We start from the raw sequence: 17,421 nt of genomic DNA, 5'->3' as shown, positions 1-17,421 counted from the left end.
TCTTGATGGAGGTAAAACCATACGTCATGATCTTGTTTATACTGATGGAGTATCAAGTACATAGTTGATCCACCTCGAGATCATATGTTGTGGTCTAAAACCTGAGGGTATGATGAATAATGTCCTCATCTATCGACTAGCCTGGCCTCGGCTTATATAACATACCAGAGGCCTAGGATAACAAGAGTCCTAGTCGAATACGTTGGTGGAGAGGAGTCCTTGTCTTGATCACCAAGTCTTGTGGAATCATCCTCGTATATGTCTTCGGCTGTCTGAACTGGCCCATGAGTAACCGGCCATGGGGGTCCTCGGCCCAATCCAACTGATCGGGAGACGATGTGGTGAGTACCCCCTAGTCCAGGACACCGTTAGCAGGTCCGCTACCACGGTGCGGCAGCTAGGCTCAATTTCCCCTTCGGCACACATCCGGTCGACCTCGTTCCGCTGGAGCCAAGGGTGGTGAGCTTGGCTATGGCGCGGGAGGACCGCGAGGCATGGGAGCGTCTCGAGGCCGAGGTTGCCGACGAGGCCTACATGCAAGAGCTCCGCCAGCAGCACCCAGAGCTCGTGGAGGCAGAGCAGGTGATCTTTGCCGGTGCGGAGGGCGGCGAGGTTATTGCGCTCTCCTCCGATGACGAGGTCGAAGGTGGCGAGGACGGCGGCGCATAGGGCATCGAGGTGGGTGGCGAGGACGAGGAGATCAGCGTCGACGAGTGGAGGAGTGTCTTCCCCAACAACCCCGACGATGGCACTGGACCGGACCCGGCTTGCGGCACACCTTACCTGACGAGGAAGGATTGGCTCGACCTCCACTTCGACCAAAAGTAGTTTAGCATAGTTTAAATTTATGTTTTATGTTCGGTTATGCAAAACTATCTATGTTTATGTTTGAATGCATGCTACTTTCAGTTGAACCTACTTTGAACTTGATCAAATTGAAGTTTACAATGTTAAGTTTAGGGGATCGACTAGAAACAGCCAAAAATTGCTTGAGTATATATATTTCCACTAAGAGTTTTAGTCCTTTAACTTTTAAAGGATCGGCTAAGATGGCCTTATGCCTTGTTTATTTCAGTTCCTCAAAATGTGAAGCTCTATATGTGCAACTATTTGTCGTGCAGTTCAATTTCATCAATAACAGTTTCAACAATACAACTATGAATTACGATATTTGGTTGTTGTTAAGGATATTGCAGTTAACATGCCTTTTTGTTTTTATCAATAACTAGTGTACTTTAGACCTGCACAATACCAGTTTGAATGACGATTTGCTTGTTTTTAAATGTTATGCCTGATGTAGTTACACACCTTTCCACTTCTTGTTTTGCTTAACTAGCATGCTTAAGCCTACACAATGAAGCTATGATTTGTAGATTTTGTTGTCTACCATGGATATATTTGGTTGACGTTTAGCCTGTTGTGCTTAACATGCCTTTATATGTACTCATTCAGGACAATATTGAGAAGAGTGTTGTTTTCCATCGAGGTTAGTTTCATTGCATTGCTTATATGTACTCACTGTTCAGGATATCGGTAGCTGGTAGCATATAGCCTGGGGGCTGATAAGGGGTTAATCATCGAATCGGACATTTCACTAAATATATTTGTAACCCATTTATCTGTAGGTTAACTAGGGCCATATTTAATATATCTAAGGCCACATAACAACATGCATTGTACTGAATGACTAAATATGCAATCCCAGGCTACATAGCAACAAGGAAGAGTGTTACCTTAATGTTCTAGTGATGTATAGATATACATGTAATAAAATCTTATATAATGGGATGGAGGAAGTGTTGTACTACATTGATAACCCACAAGTATAGGGGATCACAACAGTTTTCAAGGGTAGAGTATTCAACCCAAATTTATAGATTCGACACAAGGGGAGCCAAATAATATTTGAAGGTATTAGCAGCTGAGTTGTCAATTCAACCACACCTGGAGATTAATTATCTGGAGCAAGTAATCAGTAGCGAAGTAATATGATAGTTTCGATAGTAGTGACAGTAGCAATGGTAACGGTAACGGTAACAGTGATAGCAGTAATTTTGTAGCAAGTGTAACAGTGATGATAGAAGTAGTAACTTAGCAGAAATAGTATAAGATAAATTCGTAGGCATTGGATTGGTGACTTGTTGGATGATATTCATCATGTGACAGTTATAACCTAGGGCGATACATCACTAGCTCCAGTTCATCGATATAATGTAGGCATGTATTCCGTAAATAGTCATACGTGCTGCTACCTCTTGAGCACTGCGTTGGTTTTCCCTTGAAGAGGAAAGGGTGATGCAGCAAAGTAGCGTAAGTATTTCCCTCAATTTTTGAGAACCAAGGTATCAATGCAGTAGGAGACTACACGCAAGTCCCTCGTACCTACACAAACAAATAAGAACCTCACAACCACCGCGATAAAGGGGTTGTCAATCCCTTCACGGTCACTTACGAGAGTGCGATCTGATAGAGATAATAGTAATAAGATAAATATTTTTGCTATTTTTATGATATAGATTGAAAGTAAAGATTGCAAAATAAACGGCGCCAACAATAGCTAGTTGACGGGAGATTAATATGATAGAGAATAGACCCGGGGCCCACAGGTTTCACTACTGGCTTCTCTCAAGATAGCATAAGTATTACGGTGTGTGAACAAATTAATGTCGAGAAATTGATAGAAAAGTGCATAATTATGAGAATATCTAAGCATGATCATATATATAGGCATCACGTTCACGACAAGTAGACCGAAACGATTCTGCATCTACTACTATTACTCCACACATCGACCGCTATCCAGCATGCATCTAGAGTATTAAGTTCATAAGAATAGAGTAATGCATTAAGCAAGATGACACGATGTAGAGGGATAAACTCAAGCAATATGATATAAACCCCATCGTTTTATCCTCGATGGCAACAATACAATACTTGCCTTGCTGCCCCTGCTGTCACTAGGAAAGGACACCGCAAGATTCAACCCAAAACTAAGCACTTCTCCCATTGCAAGAAAGATCAATCTAGTAGGCCAAACCAAACTGATAATTTGAAGAGACTTGCAAAGATAACAAATCATACATAAAAGATTTCAAAGAAGAATCAAATATTGTTCATAGATAATCTTGATCATAAACCCACAATTCATCGGATCTCGAAAAACACACTACAAAAAGAGTTACATTGAATAGATCTCCAAGAAGATCGAGGAGAACTTTGTATTGAGACCCAAAGAGAGAGAAGAACCCATCTAGCTAATAACTATGGACCCGAAGGTGTGGCACCCCGGCTCAGAGAAACCGGAACGCCACGTATTCCAGCCCAGAGATCAAGGAGAAGTCTTTTGGAATACGGCACTGCTTAGCATAGAACAAACCAGCTTCCTATTATTACACGAATATGAATACAAGGTCTCCGATATTACAATGAATAACATCGGCACGACGACACTACGCCATCCTCAGTTGCTCTATGCGAGCAGCAAAACAACTCGAAGCAGCGGAAAAACTACTGGCAGCAGAACAACGACGACAGTGGTGAGCTCCAATCCGCAGGGACTCTGGCTGGAACGTTTATCCTAGCTCGCACGAACGGAAACCAATACAAGCAATCAAGTAATCATGGCATGACATGCAAACTAGCATAACGCGCCAGGTCAGTACATTGAATGTACTTGCAAGCTCACAATAACCAGAAGCATTCAAGACAAACAACATCATGGAAATTACAGATTAAGCAGGAATTACCATGAGATCATTAGAATAACATGACATGAACAACATGAACATGATACATCTAGAGCAATATGAGCATGGCATGAACATATAAATCTGACAATACTAGCATGCAACATGATGACACTATATGCACCATTTATTCTACTCGGGTTACTATCGTAGTAATCATTAAATGACCACAGGAAGCTTGATCTTTACCCATGATTCTCGCACAACATCACGAATATCCAACAACTCGATATCCTCGATACCACGGTGATCATCTCATGATCATGAATGGAACCACTCTTGGTTCAATGGGTTACCTCGTAACCAAATGGTGATCTTTCCGATGATCACAACCATGACCGACACTTGGTCTCAAACGGTGATCTTTACGGCGATCACAACCAACTTATCTCCTCATCGAACAGTGGTTGTTATTAAGCACATTATTATTATTACTGTTGACTCATAGTGTGACCAACTACGAACTGGGCCCTTATCCACGGGCGTGGCTATCGATAGATTTAATATACACACTGCAGAGGTTAGTACACTGTACCCACACCACGGAACCCATGGCCTCACACTCCCATTCGGGTGGACCAACGTCGTTCTGACAAAACCGATCTACTGCCATGACACTCTCCCGGCCACTCCTACTCACTCCCCACTGGGCTAGTCCTGGGTGGCCCCGTGTCTACCAAAGACACCAACAACCACCATCGTGGCCAAACAGAAACGGTCCCAAACGGGGACCCGGATCCATAACAACAATAATGGGCACACAAGGCTTATGTCTGCCTACCTGATCAGGGTAGCGCGCGCCCATAGCCTTCCCTCGTTGGAGGCACCGACGAGAGGCACGACAATAGACCCAGTTAGGACCTTCCCATAAAGGTGAGCATGATTGCACTGGTCAGTTTGATATGGTGTCACCATGACTGAGCCAACAGTTGTTCAAGTTCAATTTAAGCTATTTAAACTTGAATGCAGTATGCTGAGCCACAATAAACTTAACATGATGCAATTACAAAGCATGAGCATGATATCAACATAAGCATGGGTGTGCAACATAACTATCCACCATATCAACAATGAATCATATCCAACTGGGTATATCACAAGTACACACTACTCATAGCATAACATGAACATCAACAGTAAATACCATGCAATAACACATCAATCATATTACCAAGTAAACACTTAACCATCTAACAGCAAAGGAACAATGCATTTTAACAGTACTCGGTAACCGACGTTAGTCATGCACCGAAGAACATGACCAACCCAACATGTAATACTATCAAGCATGGCAATATGAAAGTAATACTAGCAAGTAGCTCATGATAACAAAGTGCAAGAAATCATATCATAACAGTAACCACCAATCCATAAGCATAACTGAAATAACGACAACAGTAGCAAAACAATCATACAATTATTAATGATTCAAGTTGAAAAACCAATGCTACTGCATGTCTATCATGAAAATGGTGGTTGTGGCTTTCCTGGGGTGACGGAGACTCCGGGAAGAAGTGCAATGAAGCCGTGAAACAAAACGCCGGGCGGTTCTTTCTCAAAGGGGCTGATTGGAGACAAGGGCAAAATGGTCATTTTCACTGTGATACCATGATAACCCACAAGTATAGGGGATCGCAACAGTTTTTGATAAGTAAGAGTGTCGAACCCAACAAGGAGCTAAAGGTAGAACAAATATTCCCTCAAGTTCTATCGACCACCGATACAACTCTACGCACACTTGACGTTCGCTTTACCTAGAACAAGTATGAAACTAGAAGTACTTTGTAGGTGTTGTTGGATAGGTTTGCAAGATAATAAAGAGCAAGTAAATAAAAAGTAGGGGCTGTTTAGGTAAAGACAAAACTAAGTTAGTTTTAGTATAGATCTTTTTGTTACGAAAAAGTTATTTGTCCCTAGGCAATCGATAACTAGACCGGTAATCATTAGGACAAAACAGATCTACTCAAACATCATAGGATAGCCATAAATCATTGGGAAATAATATATAGTGTTGAGCACCATGTTTAAGTAGAGATTACAGTGGGTAAGAGAGAGGTTACACCGCTGCATAGAGGGGGGAAGAGTTGGTAATGATGGCGGTGAAGTTGTTGGTGAAGATTGCGGTGATGATGATGGCCACGGCAGTGTTCCGGCGCCACCGAAAGAGAAGGGGAGAGGGGGCCCCTTCGTATTCTTCTTCCTTGACCTCCTCCCTAGATGGAGAAGGGTTTCCCCTCTGGTCCTTGGCCTTCATGGCGTGGGAGGGGCGAGAGCCCCTCCGAGATTGGATTTGTCTCTCTGTCTCTCTCTGTTTCTGTGTTCTGTTTTGCTGCCCTTTCACCGTTTCTTTTATATCCGGAGATCCGTAACTCCGATTGGGTTGAAACCTTCGCCCAGATCTTATTCCAAAAATTAGCTTTCTTTCGGCCAAAGTAGAGCATCAACCGCCTTACGGGTGGCCCACGAGGGTGGGGGGCGCGCCTGCCTATAGTGACCGTGGGCCTCACCCTCGTGGCCACCTCGGGCACCGTCTCACGTTGATTTTCTTCCCAAAAATCACAAATATTCCAAAATAATTCTCCATCCGTTTTTATCCCATTTGGATTCTGTTTGATATGGATATTCTGCAAAACCAAAAACATGCAACAGACAAGAATTGACACTGGGCTCTAGATCAATATGTTAGTCCCAAAAATAGTATAAAAAGTTACCAAAAAGTATATGGAAGTTGTAGAATATTGGCATGGAACAATAAAAAGTTATAGATACGACGGAGACATATCATACCACCTAGTGAAAATAGTACCAAAGGATAGGGCTCGACGAGACGAAGAAGTGAGCGCTGGTTTCACCTCGATCGGAGTTACGGTTGAAAAGATGTGAGGAGTTGAAGATCAGGGACCAATATGTGAATATTTTCATCACCAACGGGTCCCTGGGAGGAAAAACTGAAAGCGCATAAGGGGTAATATGTTTTCTGAAATAGAAAGCGTATTCCGAATCGAAGTAGATTGAAAATACGTTTACGAAATAGGAAAGCGTACCCGGGAGAAACCCGTCTCCACTTATCCACGTGGACCCGTGGCTGGAGCCACTTCTAGGCGGGGCCCAGGCGCAGGGGGAGGGGGCACGGGAGTTTGTCTCCTTGCTCCCACTTCTGTGCTCCCGTGCAGGACAGAGGAGGAGCAGGGGAGGAAGCGGCGAGGGGGCCGGCCAGCTCCGGCCATCTCTGGCCGAGCCGAGGGCACCGGAGGGACCGAGACAGTGAGGGGGTCCCGTTCAGAGGGAGCACGACCGCCGGGGAGGAGAGGGGTCGAGGGGAGAGGTGGCGCTAGGAGGGGGCCCGAGACGGCGGGCGGTGGTGCTCCCCGGCGAAGCAGGCACTCCGGCTCCGGGACAAATGGGTGGGGCGGCTGAGTGGAACGAGGGGGACTCGGTGTACGTGGCGGGAGGAGGAGAGGAGGCTTGGGTTGGCCGGAATCATGCCGAGGCCGAGGCAGCCATGGTGGATGACAGCGGACAACGGCGAGATGAGGAGACTCCAGAGGGCAGATGAGGCGAGGGAGAGATGGTTGAGGTGCGGAGGGACTCGGGGGTCCTTATATAGGCGTGGAGGAGGGCTCTAGAGCTCACAGACGAGCTCCCGACCAAGCTTTAATGGCGGGCAGAGGCTGGACGCGGCACGGGCGCGGCTCTAGCGGCACATTGATGGAGAACGATGACGAAGCAGCAACGCAGGGAGATGCAGTCAAGCACGGGCGAGCTCCTGGACAACGTTGGAGGTCGATACGAGGAGGGAGGAGACGAGCACAGTGGCCGGACCTAGCTAGAGCTTGCACTATGTGTGACGCCAGCGTGATCACCATGGGCACTAGTGCAAACGGGGCGTTCTGGCCGGGCTTACCATGTCCAGTAGATAGACCATCGTGTTCTCAGTCAAAATGAAGAAAGAATTGGGTCCAGGGGCAAAGAAGAGATTTGCAGATGGCCCCAAAGCAAGCCAGCAACCAAGTGTTTGTGCTGCGCAGTGGGGACACCAGCTTGGTAACGCAGTAAATAGTTTGTCCAGTGATGATCACTCACTAAGAGGAGGAGTTTAGATGAGGGTTGCTGTAGAAAGTGCAAAACTAGCCAGAATTAGGGATTTGGATGATACACTCACATGTTGATGCCACCTGAGCTCAAATTTGGCAAGGCTTAGTGATTTGGTCATAGTAAGAGTCTGTAAAACTTTCATACCAATTGGACAAGCCAAAGTGGTACTTGCTGCACAAACATCTCGTCTGGACAGAAACTTGCAAAAAATCTATAGGACTATTGGCTAGGTTAAATGATTCAAATTTTAGTGGAGAGAAGTTATTTGGGTAGGAGAACAATCTGGTAATATATCTGGATTTTTAAGCAATATAAATTATACTAGCTTCACAACCTGAAAATATTAACAGAAGCAAAGATTTGATACTGTGCTCACATAGGTGATTGGATGGGGCTGAAATTTGGTGGAGTGTCATAATATGAGCAAGTGAAGTAGTGTGCAAACTGTCAACCCATCTGGGTAAACCTAGCTAACACTTCCTTCACAAAGGCTTCCCTTAGATAGGAACTTTGAAAAATCACTGAGGAAGTTTGGCTGGGCAAATACAGTTGAATTTTGGCACGGGTCAATTATTTGTACAGGAAAATATGTCCAAAAAGTTTGGGGTCAATTTGGCAAAGGTAAATAGCACTTGCTTCACAATGTGCCATTTAGGACAGAATAGGAAATGAATTTATTGAGCATGATGAGAAGTATGGCCAATGAAATATTTCGCCATATTTGAGGAATACATGACCCAAAAAATTTATAAGAATTATTTGGGGATTTTTAGATGGGCAGAAATATAGGTTGCTTCACAACCTAGGGCAGATAGGGTTATTCCTTTAATAGGAAAAGGAATATTCCTGAGAAAAAGAAATTAGGGTTTTGTCAAGCAGTGGAGTGACATGATCTTGGCAAAGTTTTTAGGAATGATGAGCCACTTGGGAGGGGGAATGAGGAGGATTTCCCAGGTGGCAAAGCCATAGAACCACTCCAAAAAGAAAAACAGAGCAAAAACCAATTAAACTAAAAGAAAAAGAAAAGGGCCAAAAACCAGGTTGTTACAGAAGGTCTGAGGTAAACTACTCACACATCATCGGAGAGGCTATGTGTAACACCCCGGGTGTAACTTTCCCAATTTGTACTCCAACTCTTGCCGTTTTCGGCTTTAAGTTATTTTATTTTCTCGGGTTCGGGTCTTTGTCTCCGTGTGTTGTTGTCGTTGTCATGCATCTCATATCATGTCATCATGTGCATTGCATTTGCATACGTGTTCGTCTCATGCATTCGAGCATTTCCCCGTTATCTGTTTTGCATTCCGGCGCTTCGTTCTCCTCCGGTGGTCAATTCTACCTTTCTTTTGTGTGTGCGGATTAAACATTTCCGGATTGGACCGAGACTTGCCAAGCGGCCTTGGTTTACTACCTGTAGACCGCCTGTCAAGTTTCGTTTCATTTGGACTTCATTTGATACCCCAACGGTTAACCGAGGGACCGAAAAGGCCTCGTGTGTGTTGCAGCCCAACACCCCTCCAATTTGGCCCAAAACCCACCAAAACCTTCTCCATCATCTAGATCGTTCAATCACGATCGCCTGGCCGAAAACCGCACCTCATTGGACTCTCCTAGCTCCCTCTACCTATAAAACTAGCCCCTCATCCAAAAATTCTGGGTCTTCTCCTACCGTAACCCTAGCCCTTTCTTCATCCGCGCGCCGGACAAAGTCGCCGCAGCCAGCCATCGAGCGCCACGTGGCAGCCCCTCGCCCCCGCGTAGCGCGGCCCGCTGGAGCCCGCTTCGGGCCCCCGAGCCCGTTCCCCGCGCCGCTGCCCTTCGCCTCCTCTTCTCCGCTTGGGAGCCGCCGCCCGACCTGGCCATCCTCGCCGCGTCACCTCTCCCTCCGCCGTGCCGCCACCCGCGCCGGCCGGAGCTGCTCCCTGGCTGAAGCACCTCGCCGCGCCACCGCGCCTCCACCACCGCGCCGCCTCTCGCCGGCGACGCCCGAGGCCGCCCCGTCCTCCCCCCGGATCTGGCGACATCTCCAAGTTCGGCGACCCCTCCATCTCCGGCGAGTTCTTGAACCCCGGCGCTCCTCGATCCGTGCGCCAGATCTGGAATCGGAGCTACAGTAACCCTAGGGTTGACCCCGAATTTTTCCTAAGTCTGCATATTTTTTTGCATTCTTGTTCATGCCGTAACTCCGCATCCGTAGCTCCATTTTTGGCATATAGCATATCAAAATGTTCAGCTCAGAGATTACATCATTTCATTCCATTGCATCATTTTCATTTGAGTTTATCTTAATGCCCGAAATGCTGTTAGAAGAGGGCTACTTGAGATAATTGTTAGATCTGCCACTTCATTTAGCTTTTTGCCATTTTTGCCATGATTAATGTGTGCATGATATGCCCATGAGCTCTACATATGTTTTGTTAAGGGTTTTGTCATCTTTCTAGAGGTGCAACCCATGTATTTTTGTGATGTGTGTGATGACTAGCACGAGCTTGCAAAGTGGTGCACTTGGTAATGCTGATTTCAGGGACTTAGCAATTCTACTAAGTACTTGAGCTGTTTATCTCATATGGCCATATGTTCATGTTGTTTCCTAGTGATCCCTGCCTCTTTTGAGGATGATCAGTAAGGATGTTTTGTTAATCTTGTAGTGCTCTATCTATCCATGTCTTTGTTTGCAATTATGGAGCACCCTAGCTTGAGTCAATCGAGCTTTACTTTTGCTACTTTGTGAATCTGGGCAGATTGTCAACTTGTTTGCAATTTTGCCGATGATGTTGTAGTTGATCCATGCATGCTATGCTATGTTTCTTGCCATGTCTAGCTTGCATTTTGTGTATTCTTGATGGGTGTATGCTTAGTTTGCCATGACTTGCTCTGTAGTGAGTGCATCGAGCTCATAAACATTCCTACTTGATATCTGTTTTCAGCATGTGCCAGTTTTCACTAAGTCTGAAGACTGATTATGTTTTTGCTATGTTCACATCCTTGCAAATGTGTTTTATGATACCTTTTGGCTCAAGGTCACTAAGGGACTTTTGTTAAGCTCTTTGAGTAGCTCCATGCCATGCTTTACTTTTTCATGTTCAGTTCCTGTAGCATGTAGTTTTGTTGCTCCGAAGAGGGCTACCTGATCTGAAATTCCAGACAAGTGTTGATTTCACTAAGTCTGAGATCTGTTTGTCATATGCATTTTTGCCATGCTTGTTTGAACCTGTTAATGGATGAATTTGCCATAGCTCAGTGCTAGACTTTTGTTAAGCATCATGAATGCATCCCTGCCATGTATTTTTATGCCATGTTTGGGTGCTGTAGCATGTTCATCTCATTGCATTTAGATGGCTACTTGCTGTAAATCGCAGACCGATGTCATATTTGAATCGCTTGCCATTTCCAAACCGTAACTCCAATTCCGGCGTTCTTTATATCGTTTTCAAGCGATTTCATCTCATCTTTCCAGTGCCACACTTGGATTTCCAAGTTAAAGCCAGGTTCATGCATTCCTTGTCACATCTTGCATATGCATCCCGCATCGCATCCCGCATAGCATATCATCTTTGCATCATCTTGTTTGAACCTTGCACGTGGTTGATTGTGTCCTTATTGCTTGTTTGTCTTGTTTGGGTAGAGCTGGGAGACGAGTTTTCTAACAAGGAGCCCGTTGAGTTTTCTTTCGAGGATCCAGTCAACTCTGACAACTTTACAGGCAAGATGATCATACCCTCGAAATCACTACTATCTTTGCTATGCTAGATTGCTCGCTCTTTTGCTATGCCAATGCTATGATGCCTACCACTTGCTTTCAAGCCTCCCAAATTGCCATGTCAAACCTCTAACCCACCATGTCCTAGCAAACCGTTGATTGGCTATGTTACCGCTTTGCTCAGCCCCTCTTATAGCGTTGCTAGTTGCAGGTGAAGATTGGAGGCCGTTCCTTGTTGGAACATTTATTTACTTGTTGGGATATCATTATATTGCCTTGTTATCTTAATGCATCTATATACTTGGTAAAGGGTGGAAGGCTCGGCCTCTCGCCTAGTGTTTTGTTCCACTCTTGCCGCCCTAGTTTCCGTCATATCGGTGTTATGTTCTCGGATTTTGCGTTCCTTACGCGGTTGGGTTATAATGGGAACCCCTTGATAGTTCGCCTTGATTAAAGCTTTTCCAGGAATGCCCAACCTTGGTTTTACCATTTGCAACATAGCCTCTTTTCCCTTGGGTTTCCGGAGCCTGAGGGTCATCTTATTTAAACCCCCCCGGGGCCAGTGCTCCTCTGAGTGTTGGTCCGGACTGAGCTGCCTGCGGGGCCACCTCGGGGAAACTTGAGGGTTGGTTTTACTCGTAGCTAGTCTCATCTTAGTGTGCCTTGAGAACGAGATATGTGCAGCTCCTATCGCGATTTGTCGGCACATTCGTGCGGTGTTGCTGGTCTTGTTTTAACCTGTCGAAGTGTCTTGAAGAACCGAGATACCGAGTCTGATCGGAACGTCTTGGGAGGAGGTCTATTCCTTCGTTGATCGTGAGAGCTTGTCATGGGCTAAGTTGGGACTCCCCTGCAGGAATTTGAACTTTCGAAAGTCGTGCCTGCGGTTATGGGCAGATGGGAATTTGTTAATGTCCGATTGTAGATAACTTGAACCTTAACTTAATTAAAATGAATCAACTGAGTGTGTTACCGTGATGGCCTCTTCTCGGCGGAGTCCAGGAAGTGGACACGGTGTTGGAGTAATGTTTGCGCAGGTTGCTCTCTAGTTTCTCGCTCGCGCTTTGCCTCCTCTTCTCGCTCTCTTTTGCGAATAAGTTAGCCACCATATTTTGCTAGTCGCTTGCTGCAGCTCCACATATTTACCTTGCCTTACCTATAAGCTTAAATAGTCTTGATCGCGAGGGTGCGAGATTGCTAAGTCCCTGTGGCTCACAGATTACTATTACACCAGATGCAGGGCCTGATGATTCTCCTCCAGGTGACGCGCTTGAGCTCAAGTGGGAGTTCGACGAGGACTCTCAACGATACTATGTTTCTTTTCCTGATGATCAGTAGTGGTGCCCAGTTGGGGGTGAGCGGGACCGTGTCGCATGTTGGGTTATCTTTTATTTTGGCGCCGTAGTCGGGCCATGAGTGTTTGGTTGATGTAATGTTATTTATGTACTTGATTGACGTGGCGAGTGTAAGCCAACTATGTTATCTCCCCTTTATGATTTATATTACATGGGGTGTTGTGAAGATTGCCTAACTTGCGACATATGCCTTCAATGCGGTTATGTCTCTAAGTCGTGCCTCGACACGTGGGAGCTATAGTCGCATCGAGGGTGTTACAAGTTGGTAATCAGAGCCTTCCCCGACCTTAGGAGCCCCATTGCTTGATCGTTATTAGCGGCCGAGTTGTGTCTAGGAAAATGTTTTGAGTCAGTTAGGAATTATATATCGGAGAGTTTAGGAATTCTTTTTACTTCCCAGTCTCCTCATCGCTCTGGTAAGGCATCCTGACGTAGAGTTTTGACTCTTCTCTTCTCAAATTTCACTAAATTTTTTTTAGGATCACGCGGGTATCTTCGAATCGTTCCGATGGTTTTATGATGAGAATATTGTCTTGGTGCCTCCTGTCAGGGGTTTTGTGGAAGTGTCCCGGGGACTTGAGCTCTGAGGTGTTGTCGTCATAGTTTTATCGTTGCAGTTCTGAAATACCTGAGTTTAGTACGCCGACATCGAAAATCTCTTTTATGCAGTTCGTTGGTGAGATAACCTCGACGCCACCCAGTACTGGGTCGGGAGTTCGGGAGTATCACCATAACTTGTATAACAAATGCTTTTTGAAGGTTGAGGTAGATGGTTTCTGAAGTTTTTCTTGGTTATGTGTTGAAGGATGGATACAACTGGATGTAGGATTTGCTAGATTTGGGTGAGATATTATGCTTCCCCTGTATCCCCAACACCTGATTGCATAACCGGAAAGGTTCGGGAGTTTCATAGGTGGGAATTCTAGTAGCTCTAGTTCTTCTTCCACGGATATTGGTTTGAGATTGGGATCTCTTACCGATTATTCGTTCTTGATCCGTAACTTGTTGATTTATTTCTCTACCTTAATTCTAAGTGGCTTCTCAATTTATGGATATGTGACCATTTCAAGAGGAATGCGTTCGTTCATTTTGTTCGGATGTATGTTGCAATTTTCATTCCGTTGGTTTCAGCTTCAATATTTGTCTAGCAATGTGCTAATGGATGTCAACCTCTTTAGGATGGCTCCTCCAACGCGCACGACTCTGAATCCTGATCCGCCACCACCTCCACCTCCTCCGGAGGCATGGCAAGCTGTGATGGCCGCAACCAATGCAAACACACAGTTGATCATGCAAATTCTCCAAGAGCGCAATCAAGGCAACCAAGGGAACCAAGGCAACAATCAGAATCACTTTGCTACACTCAACCAGTTCCTTGCTAACGGGCCAAAGACTTTCAGCAATTGTGTTGAGGCAACCGATGCTGACGATTGGCTTGTGGATCTGTGCAAGCATTTCGAGTGCAGTAACGTCAGGCCTGAGGACTTTGTTAAGTTCGCTTCCTTCCAACTCAAAGATCAAGCTGCAGAATGGTTCCAGCAGTACAAGGACTCCAGAGGTGGACATGTTATTACTTGGGATGAATTCCGTGAAGATTTCCGAGCTCATCATATCCCTCAGAGCGTGGTTGAAAGCAAGCGTGAGGAATTCCGCAACCTGAAGCAAGGCTCTTTGTCTGTCTATGACTACAACAAGTTGATCCAGAAGCTCGCCCGCTTTGCTAAGCAGGACGTACCTGATGAGAAGAGCATGATATGCCAGTTCAGGGGTGGTCTCAGAGAAGAAATTCAGCTAGCTCTTGTTCTCTTTGAGCCCTTGAGGTACGATGAGTTCTACAACATGGCATTGAAGCAAGAGGCTGCTCAACTGAGGTGTGATGCTTCCAAGAAGCGAGTCAGAGATGTTACTCCTTCGTCTACTCAAGTGGCCAAGCAGCAGAAGTATTGGCTTCCTCCTCCTCCATTCCGTCAGCCGTATCAGCAGAAGAGCAAAGGTGGCAGTGGTTCTTCCGACCCACCCAACCCTGGCTTTTAGAACAAGACTTCGTCTCAACCTCCAAGATCGAGTGCTCCATATCACCGTCCGCTTTCAAAGGTCACGTGCAACAAGTGCCAACAGAAGGGTCACTATGCCAACAAGTGTTTCAACCAAAGGCGTCTTCCTCCTCCTCCTCCTGTCAGATCGGCAAGTACAGCTGTGGTCAAGCATAACCCCAAGCATGCCAAGGTCAACTTGATGAATGCAGCTCAGGTAGAGGACTCGTCACATGTCATCATGGGTAACCTTCCTGTTAACGATGTTCCTGCAAAAGTACTTTTTGACTCTGGTGCATCGCATTCCTTCATGTCATTCCCATTTGCATCGGAGAACAATTTTAGTACTAAGGTTTTACCTAGAGCTATGCAAGTCATCTCTCCGGCTAAGCGTCTGAGTTCTAGTATGATGGTTCCGGATATTTCTATCATGATGGGTGATTTCAAGTTTCTGGCTTCTCCGATGGTTCTTGGTAACTCGGATATTGATCTTATTCTCGGGATGGATTGGCTCTCTAAGCACAAGGCTCAACTTGATTGTGCAGCCAGGCAGATTCAATTGACTCATTCGTCTGAGGATGTAATTGTCTTTGCCGCTCGGGATAATACCATCCGTATGTTTTCTCTCAATGAGAAGGGTGAACTGGATGCCATCTCGCAAATTCCAGTCGTTTGCCAATATCAAGACGTCTTTCTAGAAGAGCTTCCAGGAATGCCTCCGCACCGGCCAGTTGAATTCGTTATTAATCTTGAGCCTGGTATAGAACCTGTGTGCAAGCGTCCTTACAAGCTCGGACCTGAAGAGTTGAAGGAGCTGAAGAAGCAACTCGATATTCAAGAGAAAATGGGTCTCATCCGGCCTAGTTCTTCTCCGTGGGGTTGTGGTGTTCTTTTTGTGAAGAAGAAGGATGGAACGGACCGACTTTGTGTTGATTACCGTCCATTGAACAAGAAGACCATCAAGAACAAATACCCACTTCCCAACATCAATGAGCTGTTCGAACAACTCAAAGGTGCCCAAGTATTCTCCAAGCTTGATCTCCGTATGGGTTATCATCAGATTCGAATCCGTGAGCAAGATATTCCCAAGACGGCTTTCAGGACAAGCTATGGTTCATATGAATACACTGTCATGTCTTTTGGCCTCGTCAACGCTCCTCTGACTTTCTCTCGCATGATGAACTTCATCTTCAACGCCTACACCAATGACTTCGTTTTGGTCTATCTCGACGACATTCTGGTTTTCTCGAAGAACAAGGAAGATCATGCCAAGCACTTGCGTTTGGTTCTTGATAAGTTGAGGGAACACCAGTTCTACGCCAAGTTCTCCAAGTGCGAAGTTTGGCTCGATGAGGTTCTTTATCTTGGTCATATCATCTCTGCCAAGGGCATTGCCGTGAATCCTGAGAAGGTGTCTGCAATTGTGAATTGGGAACCTCCTCAGAACGTGAAGCAACTCCGTAGCTTCCTCGGTCTCGCAAGCTATTGCCGAAGATTCGTTGAAAACTTTTCTAAGATCGCGAAGCCTCTCTCTAATCTTCTCCGGAAGCACGTAAAGTACGTTTGGTCTCCGAAGTGTGACATTGCTTTCAACACTTTGAAAGAGAAATTGATCACTGCTCCAGTTCTGACTCCGCCTGATGAATCCAAGCCGTATGAGGTCTTTTGTGATGCCTCTCTCCAAGGTCTTGGCGCAGTATTGATGCAAGAGAAGAAAGTTGTTGCTTATACCTCTCGCCAGTTGAAGCCTAATGAGAAGAACTACCCCACTCATGATCTCGAGTTGGCGGCAGTTGTGCATGCTCTTTTGACTTGGAGACATCTCTTATTGGGAAGAAAAGTGGACATTTTCACTGATCACAAGAGTCTCAAGTACATCTTCACTCAGCCTAATCTCAACCTCAGGCAAACTCGATGGGTCGAAATGATTCAAGAGTATAATCCGAGTATCGAGTATACTCCAGGCAAGGCCAATGTGATTGCTGACGCATTGAGCAGAAAGGCTTATTGCAACAGTCTGATTCTCAAGCCTTATCAACCCGAGCTTTGTGAAGCTTTCCGCAAACTTAATCTGCAAGTTGTTCCTCAAGGTTTCCTCGCCAACCTTCAAGTCTCTCCTACCTTGGAAGACCAGATTCGCCAAGCCCAGCTTCTTGATGCTATGGTGAAAAAGGTGAAGATTGGGATTGCCAAGAGTCAACCCAAGTACAAGTGCTACCGCCTTGATGACAAGGATACTCTCTTCTTCGAGGATCGTATTGTTGTACCCAAAGGTGACCTCCGTAAAGTGATCATGAACGAGGCTCACAATTCTCTCCTCTCCATCCACCCTGGGAGCACGAAGATGTATCAGGACCTCAAGCAGGCTTATTGGTGGACTCGAATGAAGCGCGAGATTGCTCAATTCGTGAATGAATGTGATGTCTGCAGAAGAGTGAAGGCAGAACACCAAAGGCCAGCTGGTCTCCTCCAACCTCTTGCCATTCCAGAATGGA

This window comes from Triticum aestivum, chromosome 1A (genome assembly GCF_018294505.1).
Source record: "Triticum aestivum cultivar Chinese Spring chromosome 1A, IWGSC CS RefSeq v2.1, whole genome shotgun sequence".
In the NCBI taxonomy this organism is placed as follows: domain Eukaryota; kingdom Viridiplantae; phylum Streptophyta; class Magnoliopsida; order Poales; family Poaceae; genus Triticum; species Triticum aestivum.
The sequence above is the reverse complement of the archived record's forward strand: the minus strand, read 5'-3'. Positions refer to the sequence as shown.